The sequence below is a fragment of the Oncorhynchus nerka genome, linkage group LG4, assembly GCF_034236695.1.
Source record: "Oncorhynchus nerka isolate Pitt River linkage group LG4, Oner_Uvic_2.0, whole genome shotgun sequence".
Classification (NCBI taxonomy): domain Eukaryota; kingdom Metazoa; phylum Chordata; class Actinopteri; order Salmoniformes; family Salmonidae; genus Oncorhynchus; species Oncorhynchus nerka.
The window spans coordinates 36,930,252-36,941,322 of NC_088399.1; the positions used below are offsets into that span (position 1 = coordinate 36,930,252).

Here is an 11,071-nt window from a genome sequence, read left to right on the forward strand (position 1 = left end):
TCAATCAGAGATAGATATTCTAGTGAGTAATCAGTTAGTGCTCCCTGTGGGTGTGGTTCAGTGACAGGGATATAATACAAATATGGATAGTGTTCCTTTTTGCACTCAGTGATGTACTGTCTTTATATGCACAAAACTGTGCATGGCCTTATTTGCAATGAAGTATTGACGATTGTCTCCCATGTTTTTCCTTCCATTAGAGGTTTGATAAAGAAGATGGGTTTTTGTCATTATCATTGGCACAGGGGGAACAACTGTGTGTATGTGTCAGAAGGCAAGGGGTTAACATGCAACTATACCAGGTGTACAAAAGACCTGCTCTGCTAACCAATCACAAAGTAGAGTGTGAGATGGTGAGAGAAAGGAACAAGACAAGAAGGTTGTGTGAGCAGAGAGCAGAATAACCTTTCCTTCTATGGTTGTATATTCAGGATCTGTAATTGAGGTACAATCTGTTAATGTAGAATGTAGTTCATATTTTTTATGATTTGATTGAACTTGATAATCATTTGCATTGGCTAGGCTATTTGTTGGCCCTTTAATATCAACAGTTTTTACATTTTATATCAGCTGTGCCTTCATTATTGTTGCATATGTGAATTGTGATATGATGTGGAATGAGGAGTAACAGTATAAGGGGAAGCTTTAATCATACATTCAATGTACTTATTTTTGTCCCAAAAAATTATACATCATATTTGAATGCTCAAGAAATCTCAATTAGTGTCAAAGTAACCTTGTTCTTAAAGAGTTTGAATCGCCTAAATAGCTTTTGCAGGATGTATAGTATGACTCCTATCTCAGAGAGACAGAAAGAGAAGGAGAGGAGGGAACAGGGAATTGGGAACTCATTGCTATGGTGAGGGGGAGAGCACGGGTGGAGAGAAGTAAGGAGGGGGCGAAAGGATGACCTCACCCACTGTATCAGTATCCCGGGGGAGGGGGGGGGGGGGGGGGTGTTCAGTCAGTATTACATTGCATGAGGAAATGGCATGGCTGACGTATAGGCCTATGGCACTTTAGCTTAGTGCAAAGATATGAATCAACAGTCATATCCTACAATATAGTATGTCTCACTCTATAGATCATGTGTGTATGGTCACTAAAAAAATGTGTGTGTGTCTACTTCACATTATGGCAACCCCTTTACTCTCTTCCTTGTGTCTGTATGTAGTCTATAGTTATTAAGTAATTCTGTTACTTACAGTGTGTACCTTACTCCTAATGAACCCTTTCTCCCCCTCTGTCCCCTGTCCCTGTCTCTGTGTGTCCTGCAGTGTGTGTTGGCAGGTGCTGCCTCCCTGCCCTCCATCATAGTGCGTGTGGAGCACGGGGTGCTGAGTGAGGGGGGGCGCCCCCAGGGCATGGGCAGTGTGGCCAGCGGGGAATCCTCCTCGACCACCACCACCTCTGGTCAGCAGCAACAGCAGCAGGAGATCGCCATGCGGAGCGTGGGCACCCGCACCACCCAGCAGAACAGCCTGCCTCGCGCCCCCCCACCACCCCCTCTTCCTCCTCCACCTCCAACTCTACCCACAGGGGCAGGAGCTTGGAAGATAGGAGTTACAGCATCGAGAGGTCCTCCCAGCAACCTCCTCCCCTGACCCATGCTAAGGGGACTACGGCGGACGAACGCAGCTTTGCCACCGTTGAGAACTCTTCTACTTACTACGGCAGCGAGCGTCCTCCGCCGCTCTGCGAGGGGACAGAGAGAGAGAGGGCCCCCATCCATAACAATGGCAACAGACATGTCTCCAATGGCAATAGGGGCATTCCCAATGGGAGCCGAGCGGCAGCGGCAGGTAACAGTGAGAGGCAGGTGGCCAATGCAGTGTTTCTGAATGGAGGCGGGCGGCGTGATGGGCGGGACCAGAGGGATGGGCGGGACCAGAGGGATGGGCGGGACCAGAGGGATGGGCGTGATGGGAGTAGAGAGGTGCCAAGAGGGGCGGTGAGTTTGGATATTTGTGGGAACAACGTGCTGAACAATGATAAGAACAGTAGCCAACAGCTGGCTCAGTACAAGGAGACGGGCGCCAGCGCAGCCAAGCTGGATAACCATAACAACCCCCCCAACATCCTCCCCATCTCTGGGAAGATGGAGCAGGTTCAGGTGGGTTCAGGTGTGTGTATGGTGTGTGTGTGTGTCCAAGTACAGGCTGTAGGTTGAGTATAAGTATACACAGGCATGTGTATGTTATGGTGCAAGCAATAAAAAACTGTCGGAAATTCATGTACTGTACTTTGTTACCTACCGGCTGTAAATCAGTGTTGTTCATTTATGACAGGGAGTTGTTTACATGAAATATGATCTCCTCTCCTGTCAACTCATCCATGCACTGTAATAACATTAGCCTTAGCTATTACTGTACGCTATATTAGATTTATGAAAAGGTCTGGTACATGTATATCTACATATATAGTTTGTGTACCAGTATATTAATAAACTATAGTAAATAAGATGAATACCCCTTGTAATCAGGGAATTTAAGATCACAAGTTCACATTTAGCTTCAGTATGCTGGTTGTTTAAGTAATTATACATATAGCAGCATATTCATAATCCCTGTAAACCTAATAACGTATATTGTACAATCCTCGCGTTATATTTCATCACCAATACCATTTGCCTTCCTCCCCCATCCAGAGCAACGAAGGATTGGTCCGCCCGTCTGCCTTTAAGCCTGTGGTACCCAAGAGCTTCCACTCCATGCAGAATCTGGTGTGCCCCCCCCAAACCGGAGGAGTGTGCCGCAGCGCCGGAGGAGGGTCTGGAGGTGGTGGGGGTCCCAGTGTAACAGGACCCCTCAGAGACACAGACAGCCCTGGCAGCCGGGGTGGAGGTACCAGAGGCGGAGGAGGGGGCGGCAGCAGGGGCGGAGGCCAGGGGAGCCTGTCCGACTCAGGGAGGAATTCTCTAACCAGCCTGCCCACCTATGCTGGCTCGGGCTACGGGCCTCCGCCTGTCCTGGGGCCCCTGAGTGCCTCTACCAGCCACATCAACCACCTGGGGGCCACGGGGGCCCCAGAGAAGTTGGACAAGCCTGGTGGCATTAGCGGTAGCGGGGGTAATAGTGGATACCAGAACGGACTGAGCGCCTCGGATAGTGGTCGCTCTTCCTCCGGGAAGAGCTCCTTGTCCTATCAGAGGCTCAGCCACCTGAGTGACGCCCCCGCGCCGCTTCGGCCCTCTCCCTCCTCCGATGATGTCATCCAGGACCTGGAGGACCGGCTATGGGAGAGAGAGCAAGAGGTGAGGACAGCAAGGGAGATGAGGAAAGAAAGAGGGAGGGATGAAAAGGGAGAGGATAGATACTATTGTGGGGTTAAGAAGGGAGGAGTCTTAAGAGATTATATTGGAAGTAACAAACAAATGGGAACAAATTATCAAAACTATAGCACAGTGAATACAGTTATTTTATATACACTCCCATCCATATGTATTTTTGAGAGTGAAGCAAAACTCTCACATTTGGCTCTATACGCCACCATTTTGTATTTGAGATAAAATGTTTAATAAGAGGTGACAGTACAGAACTCAGCTTTTTGAGGGTATTTTCTTACATATCTGTTTTACTGTTTAGAAATTAATGCACTTTATTTATCTAGCCTTCCCATTTAAGTAAATCATAAGTATTTGGATAAATTCACCTCAAGTGTATTAAAGAATTCAAAAGTTTAGTATTTGGTCCCATATTCCTTGCACTCAATGACTACATCAAGCTTGTGACTCACAAACTCGTTCCATGTATTTGCAGTTTGTTTCGGTTGTGTTTCAGGCTGGTATTTCAGGATTGTGTCATTTTTGAGTCACTTTGATTGTGTGTAAGAATAGATGTTTCTGAACACTTCTACATTAATGTGGATGCTAACATGATTATTGATAATCATGAATGAATCGTGAAAAATGAGGCTAGAGGCTCAAAGATCATATCCGCCAAAAAATGCTAACCTCCCCTGTTAATGGTAATGGGACTATTCCACGCCAGCATGGCCCGAAAACATTTTTGGTATCTCAGATAGTTCTGGCAATTCTCACATAAAAACTTTATTGGGAGGAAGGATGTTTAACATGCTTTTTACATTTGTATCACAAACCATTTTTGAGAATCTTTATGAAAGTGCACATTTTTGGCTCTTTTTATACCTAGACAGTGCCTTCAGAAAGTATTCACACCCATTGATTGACTTTTTCCACATTTTGTTGAGTTACAAAGTTGGATTAGAATTTAATTGTCAATTGTTTTGTCAAGGATTCTACACAAAATACTCTGTCTAAGTGGAAGAAAAATTCTAACATTTGCAAAAAATGATATAATATATAAAACACTATAATATATTTTGATTAGATAAGTATTCAACCCCCTGAGTCAATACATGTTTGAATCATATTTGGCAGTCTTTCTGGGTAAGTCTCTAAGTATGTGAGAATTGCCAGAACAATCTATGCTGGCAATACCCAATGTTGAGAGGTAGCATGTTTTGTTGTAGCCTCTGTAATGATGGCATTATCAGGATTAATTAGAAGTGTTCAGAAAACATCTTTCACTTAGAAAGAAAATTACTCAAGTCACCATTCTGTTCCTATTGGGCAAAATATAACACAACTAAAACAAACTGCAAATGTATGCAACGAGTATGCAACGAGCTTGATGTAGTCATTGCGTGCTACGAATATGGGACCAAATACTAAACCTTTGACTACCTTAATACACTTCAAGTTAATTTGTCCAAATACTTTTCCAAATGACTTCCTCAAATGGGGGGGACTAGATACAAGTGTTTTCATTTCTAAACTGTAAAATGTATGTAAATGCCCTTGAATAAAAGGTGACATTCTGTACTGCCGCCTCATATAAAACATTTGATCTCAAATCTAAAATGCTGGAGTAGTATAGAGCCAAATGTACAATTTTAGAGTCACTGTCCAAGTACATATGGAGAGGAGTGTAATCACAAAAATCTGTTATTTGAGGAGTTTGCATGACCTGTAGAGGGCATGGGTAACTGTACCAGTGATTTTACGGTGTACATAATACTGTCTATGGCTTAAGAATAAACCGTTAAAACCATTGGGTGTGCCTTGAAACTCGCTGAGTGGACAACTGTATTCTTATTAGCTGATGGTCAAGTAGGTAAGATACGTTAGGCCTTGTGTCTGAAATAGTAGTGCAAGGTTTTCAAGTACTGAGGGTTTTGGAAGTAGCGATATGTGATATTGGAGTGGTACACATTGGTGGCAGTTTGTGGGTGAAGTGTGTTACCCTCATACAATGCAATACAAGGAGACATAGTGGATCACCTAAAATGCTATCAATTGATATTCAACATTCATTGACATTGCATATGAGAAGTACAAAGAAATATGAAAGACTAGTGGGGCAGTAACTGGTCCTCATGCACTTACCTTGATAATAGATGTCAGCCATTTTGTGAAATAACCATCAACACCTCCTGCAGTGTATGGAAATATGAGCAGCTCACAATACACATTAATTACACCCGAGTTCCCTTCCTCCTCCCCTCCGCAAGGTTCTCCACATGCGCCGTAACCTGGACCAGAGTGAGGCGGCCATCGTCCAGGTGTTTGAGGAGAAGCAGCGCGTGTGGGAGCGCCAGATGGACGAGCTGCGGCAGAATTATGCCTCACGCCTGCAGCAGGTGACCACACAACTACAATAGATAGATATTAGAATTGCAGAATATACTGTATATTAAAAGTATAGAATGGCTCCTCAGTTCACAGATTGTGGGGTGGTAGGCTATACCCAATATCATTTAGCACAATAGCATTAGCCATGGCTGCATGGAAAAACACTGAGAAAAGGCAAATAATGAGCTTAAAAGAGCAGTTTAGAGATGCAGAGTAAAGTTCTGTGCAAAGAGATGATTTAATCACTGCTCTCTAATTTTATTCCAAATGGTACACTCAATATGGTTGCCACCGGTATACCCACTGCCGAATGTTGATTTGAATGGGGAATGTCCATTCTACTAAAAGTATTTCTACCCAGGTGACGCGTCGCGCTCAGCGCTCCCAGAGTGCCTTGCAGGCCCAGATCAGCCGTCTGTCGCAGGATAAGCGGCGCCTACAGGAGGAGATGGCTGCACTGCTGGCCCAGAAGGAGGAGCTGGAGAGGAAGTGCCTGGACTACAGGAAGGAGCAGGCCGATATCCTGCCCCGCCTGGAGGAGACCAAGTGGGAGGTGAGGTAGGGGGGTGGGACTACCTGGGGTTAAGGGGGTGGTGTGTGTGGCTGGGTGTGGAATACTAGGGAGATGAGTGAGGGCCCAGCATAACATCTACTAGATGTCCATGCCAAAAAAGGACAAAAGGACAGTACTGTCTAAAACCAATGATCATATATGCAATAGCTGTCCTATACTGTACATGTATAACCATTAGACAGAGACATGCTTGTTGATCTCTATTTCCACCATCTTCATACCTTTCATCCCCCCTCCCCTTCCTCCCCTCAAGGTGTGTCAGAAGGCAGGGGAGATCTCCCTGCTGAAGCAGCAGCTGAGGGAGAGCCAGGCGGAGGTGACCCAGCGGGCGGGGGAGATGGTGGCCCTGCGGGGCCAGCTGAAGGAGGTCAATGCCCAGCTGAGGGACCGGGAGGAGGCCATGCTGGGCCTCAAGGACTCTTACAGCACCAAGAGCCTGGAGCTGGAGCGTTGTGAAGGGGAGCTGCAGAGGACGCTGACCGAGGTAGACAGACCTGAAACACTAGCTACAATTTGTAGAGTTGTTCTGCTCTGTGCACCACACGTTTTGCGCTCTTGGGTCAGTCACATGCATACCGATACAGGCATTCACATACACTTTGAAAGACACAAATAATTCTCTCTCTCACTCACTCACTCACTCACTCACTCACTCACTCACTCACTCACTCACTCACTCACTCACTCACTCACTCACTCACTCACTCACTCACTCACTCACTCACACAACTCACTCACTCACACAACTCACTCACTCACACAACTCACTCACTCACACAACTCACTCACACACACACACACACACACACACACTTGATTCCCATTTTCCCTTAACCTGAAAATCGAACTCTTAACTACTGATTGACCATCCTGCTCCCCTCCCTGTGTCTCTCCAGGTCTCTCTGCTGAGGGACAAGCTGGGCATGTTTGAGGCTGAGGTGGTGGGGCTGAAGCGGGCCCTAGGTGAGCTCAGTGCGAGGGATAGGGCCATCGAGGCTAGGGGTGGCGGAGGAAGCAGGGAAGCATCCAGGACCAGAGGGGGGCTTTCCTCCCCACACAGCCCACCTGAGGGCTCTGCCTTCTCCTACCCAGCCTTGCCTCCACCCCCTGTACCTCCCCCAGATGCCATACTGAGTTTGCAGAGCGATGAAGCTAAAGTTCAGCGCCAGGAGGCCCACCAGCGCCAGGAGGCCCACCAGCGCCAGGAGGCCCACCAGCTTCAAGAGGTTCAATTGCGGCAGGAAATCCACCAGCAGCGCCAGGAGGCCCACCAGCAGTGGGAGGAAGCGGGGGATCTGCGCCGGCAGCTGGAGCGCCTCCAAGGCGAGCTGCGTCTCGAGCGGCAGCAGCGCGAGCGGCAGGCCCACACTTTCAAGAAGGAGCGCCACGTGTGGATGGACGAGAAGGAGCGTGTGCTCAAGTACCAGGCCCAGCTGCAGCTCAGCTATGTGGAGACCCTGCAGAAGAACCAGGCTCTGGAGCTCCGCGTCGGCCAGCTGGGCTCCAAGCTCACCTCCACCAACACCACCCCCTCGCCCACCTCACCAACCCGACAGTCCCTGGCCCCCATCCCCCTGCCTGCCCCCGTCACCCCCTACCCTCCCTCTCTCTCTCCCCACCTCCCCTCGCCGAGGACAAGAATTCCCCCCCGCCCTCCACCAGCTGGCCCCCCTGGCCGGTGCCCACCCGTCTGGAGAGGATAGAGTCCACAGAGATCTAGATTCTATTTGCTGTAGATATATGGCCCTCCAGAACACTGCCGATCAGTTAAATTCAGCTTATACAAACGTTTACAATAATTAAACCATACCACATAGCACCTGTATCAATAGCATTAATTTGGTACAGTCCTAAATGGTTATACTACTCACTGCTACCCCGGGGCGGTCCTAGGACGCACTGCACTATGAATGGTGGACAGAGGCATGGAGGACCAATGGGAAAGGGGGAGAAAAATAACAGTTTAGACTGTGGTATTCAAAGCCGCTCTTCAAGCCCCCTTGTATGCAGGTTTTTAGATCGATGGATCTGTTGTCCACAATATGAGGCAATCAAATGAACATTTAGGTTGGGGTGAAGATTGGAGTCAAGAGTAACACACTACTGGAAAAGCTATTGTTACATTGTTGTTAGCATGATATTCATATATCATAAAGAGCAAGACAGTGAGTGGGAGAAATTATTTGAAATACAAAACCTGTAGAATCTATTTAAATCAAGCCCAATACTACTACTACAGTTAACAAATAATGTAAAAGTATAGACAATGGAATTATCCTGCAGATTTTGCCTAGGACATCATAATAACTGATGTATGATAGAGAGTTTGAATAAAACACAGTTTTACCAACCTATATACAAAAAGGGGCTTGAAGGACAACATTGAACACTACTGTTGTAAGTGTCAGATTTGAGGCATGACTGTTGGGCATGTGTGGTTATGGTATGCCATGTGCAACTGGTCCAGGGCCAGTTCTTCTGCTTAATTCACATGGTTATAACAAAATCCAATCAAAGTTTATTGGTCATGTACACAGATTAGAATAATCTGTTAACAATAGGAACGAGGTAAAGACAGCTATGATTCAGGTAAATGGGGAGATCCATCCACACAGCCTCCCCCTGTGGCTTTATGTGTGCTATAAGAACACACCACCACACCAAATCACTAAGGAAACAACCAAAAGGTTAGGATACAGAAGCCGTTTTTAAGGGATGTGAGATGTGTTTTTCAGGAGTGTATTGCATTGTATCATGGTAAGGGGGGGACTGGTGAGAGGCGTGCTTGGTTGAGATATGGAAATGAGGCTTCAGAACCCTAAGGGGCAGGATTGCATGACAGGATCAGTTGTATAAACCAATCGGAGATCTCCAAATATTTGATGGAGCTGCAGCTGTGAATGATTAACAGCACATTGCTGGGTTTAAAAGCCTTTGTTTCCTACCTCTCCAGTGATGCTGTACATGTAGGTTTCTCTGTGCTGTCAGTAGCTGCAGTGACTGAGGATTGCCACCATGTGGCGACAACTGACACAAAATGGCTTGATCAATCCCAGGATGACTTGTGGCATTTTTCTTCGTTTCGAAACTATGTAGGCGACAGCCAAAAGCAGTTTGTAATTTGTTGACGTTCTAGATGCTTTTGGTCTCTATTGATATTTCTTAAAGTGACAGAAAAGGACATGTTAGGGATTAGGTAATGGGCGAGTTTGTTTTGCATGGCAAGGTTGGTCAATGAAGCTGCTTATCTGAGCAAAGTGTCTATTTAAGATCACTAGCAGCAGGTTGTAGCTGAGCCAATACTCATGGTGAGATTCAGACTTTATAGGAAGAGTAATGTATTTTAGGAATGATTCTTTGAGACAATGGAGTTTTGTGTGGTGTACTTGTTTGAACAGGACCCACCATTATTTGAAAAAACTATGTATATGTCAATATATACTACCTTTATAGATATCAAGATTATATTTGGCTGTATGGGACATTTTACAATATACGAAACTATTCTAAACATTATAGTGTGTACAGTATATGTTGACATATATTTTATAATGGGTCTGGGCAATTTAGAGAATGCCTTTGTGAAGTGAGGGGTGAAAGGAGTGAGGACTTAAAGAGAGAATGAATGTTAGAGGACTGGTTTATATGAGGATGGTGTAAGTATAGAGGGATGGAGGCCCACATACCCTCTGTCTTGGGGCAACATTTGCTGCTATGTACTTCTGTTGTGTCCTGCTGTGTTCTTGGTAGAGACAGAAAGTCAGTGTACTTGGATGTAAATATAATTTATTTATTATGTGTACATATATATTCAAATATATCAAGCTATTGCGTGTGAATACTTTAAGAGGATTATTGTGAATTAATGAGACAGACATTTCTGCTTTAATTTTTTTTACTATATCAATATAAATATATAAATATATACATATATTAAATCTTTTTAATTTTGATCTACTACATGTTACAGTACAACTAAAGCGAACATTCAAAAACCATTGTCTGTTTCTTTTTATTGTTGTTTCATCTCTTGCAATGTCTTAAAAGACAAAATGCTGCCAAGTTTTTTTTTGGTATTATTTCTTATTTTGTGTTACTGAAAAATGGCTTGAAGAAAGCAAATCTTAGCTAATATGAATTGAATTAATAAAGTCGTGATTAAATCATCTTGAAGAACTCCTTTTTGGCCTAGAGTGTACACACATCCACTACGACTAATATGACTTTCAGTTTTAAACATGTTGCAGTAGCTCATTTCTTATTAGAAATACAATTGGCCAATCATGTTCAATAATTAGGATTATTTGGATACAGTTGGTAAATTATGGCCAATTTCAGTATTATGATATGATCATGTAAATATTATAATTTTATTGTCATATATTGATTATCAATTGATTGAATGCAATTTGACCAACTGCATAACTAGGAAAACCCTGCCTTGCACATCTGCAGCATTTCATTTAGAGTAGGAAAGACCTCTATGATGGGCAAGCTGTTTTAGTTTTCCAGATCGATCTCTGTCGAGGTGAGGATTTATTTTTATTTGTACATGTGCATATTTATTTATTCTGAACACATTTCCGTTTCTTGGCAATGTCAATTCTTGCACATGTTATTAAAATACTAACTTTTGTGTTCATTAGCTGGACAGGCACACGCCGCAGTGTACTAAACTGTAAACCAATCAAAACGTGTATACTATCCATGGTACTGTCTCTGCCAATCACGTTATCCGTATCTAAGGTATTAGACAGCTGGTGACAACGCGAGAGCGATCTCCGTCCGACAAAACTGCTATCAAGTAAAGTATTTTGTATTTATTTGTTATGTAACTATTTAGT

General features: G+C 44.6%; 1 pseudogene; it reads left to right on the top strand.

The window, feature by feature from the left end:
* The first annotated feature begins 1,228 nt into the window (after positions 1–1,228).
* Positions 1,229–10,376, top strand: LOC115123252 (leucine zipper putative tumor suppressor 3-like; annotated as a pseudogene).
* Positions 10,377–11,071: the final 695 nt, after the last annotated feature.